Raw genomic sequence first — 1,942 nt, 5'->3', positions numbered from 1 at the left:
CAGTAATGAAGTCTGTGAATGATTTTAAATTGAATAAGACAGTGTCGGGAGTTAGCAGAGCACTTATGCATATTCTCTAAAGCAGCCTTCCAGAGTTCATCACTTATCTCCGTTCCCAATTCCTGTTCCCAGCTTGTTCTAAGGCCCTGTGTGGACGGCGAGGATCTGAATAACATATTATAAAACTGAGAGATTAGATGCCCTTCCCCACCACCCAACTTAAAGAGCTCGTCAAATTCATTGGGTATTATATTCTCTAAAGTGTGCGTGTGTTTTTTAGCATAGCCCTGACCTGTAGGTATCTAAAATGATTGTGTTTATGGAGACCAAATTTGGCCTGAAGTTGAGAGAAAGAGGCAAAATTACCACCCACCAACAGGTCACCAATAGTTCTGATGGCTAATTCTTTCCATTGTATGTAACCTGAATCTAAAGTGGAAGGGACAAATGAGGGATTATTTGCTATTGGTAATAAGATGGATATAGACTCATTGCCAAATTGGGATTTTATCCGTTTCCAAGTACGTATAGTACTGTGGATGATGCAGTTATTGTTATATGCCGAGGCGTCCATAGTTGTTGGTGACAAAATAAGAGCACCAATTTCATGAGGGCTGCAGTCTTCCTTTTCCATTATGATCCCCTTGGATTGTGTAAAATTGTGATCTAGCCAAATTGTAATAGTGCGAAGTGCACAAGAGTAATCGTAAAATAAAAAGTTTGGGAGGGCCAGTCCGCCCTCCGATTTTGTCTTGCAAAGGTGAGCTTTACTAATTCGGTGCATTTTATAGTCCCATAGAAATGGAATGATCATAGATCATTTCTTAGGTAAAAAGATAGGAATATTTTGAAACAGGTAAAGGATCTGAGGGAGAAAAACCATTTTAATTGCTTTAATTCTTCCTATTAGGGAAATGGGAAGATATCTCCAAAACAGAATGTTATTTTGTAGCTTTACCATAAGCGGGGAGAAATAAGCTTCATACAGTGAATTAAAATCCCTAGTAATCTCTATGCCAAGGTAGGTTAACTTATTACTAGCAATTTTAAAAGGCATACTTTCCAAGATCGAAGAGTCTTTGAGCTTAATTGGCATCAGTTCACTTTTAGACCAGTTGATCCTATAACTGGAAAACCTGCCAAACTGAGAGATTGTATCTAGGACAGTTGGTACATTACACTGAAGGTTGGTTATGAACAAAAGGATATCATCCGCATATAAGGAAATTTTGTTTATAGTCCCTTTAGTAGTGTATCCCTGTATAAGAGGGTTGGCACAAATCGATTGTGCAAGTGATTCTAGGACTAAGGCGAAAAGTAAGTGTGACAGCGAGCAGCCCTGTCTGGTACCCCTATGTAATTGGAATGCAGGAGATAATGTCTTATTGGTGACAATTCTAGCACAAGGTTTGTGATAAAGGATTTTTAACCATTTTTCGAAGTCCTCACCAAGGTCGTATCTTCTCAGGGTCGCAAAGAGATAGGGCCATTCTATTTGGTCAAAGGCCTTTTCTGCATCAAGGGAAAGGACAGCTAAATCAGAAGTTTCCTCCCTCTGAGAGTAGATCACATTATAAAGACATCTCAAATTGAAGAAAGAGTGTCTGTTTGGTATAAAACCTGTCTGATCGGGATGAATTAATTTGCCAATTAATAAACTCAACCTATTAGCTAGAATTTTGGCTAGTATCCTTTTGATCATAGGTCAACTGTGATATTGGTCTGTAATTACCCACTTCCTATGGGTCCTTATCTTTTTTTGGTATTAGTATTATAGTGACTACTCTCATAGTAGGAGGTAGTATATTATCTAAATTTGCTTGGGTATACATTTTTAACAAATATGTTGATAAAAGGTCACTAAATTCTTTATAGAATTCCCCGGGGTATCCATCGGGACCAGCCGATTTCCCATTTTTTAATGCTTTAATAGCAACCTGAA

This window comes from Poecilia latipinna, unplaced genomic scaffold (assembly GCF_001443285.1).
Source record: "Poecilia latipinna isolate Pla-1442-1.1 unplaced genomic scaffold, P_latipinna-1.0 Scaffold539, whole genome shotgun sequence".
NCBI lineage: Eukaryota > Metazoa > Chordata > Actinopteri > Cyprinodontiformes > Poeciliidae > Poecilia > Poecilia latipinna.
Note: the sequence above shows the minus strand (reverse complement) of the source record.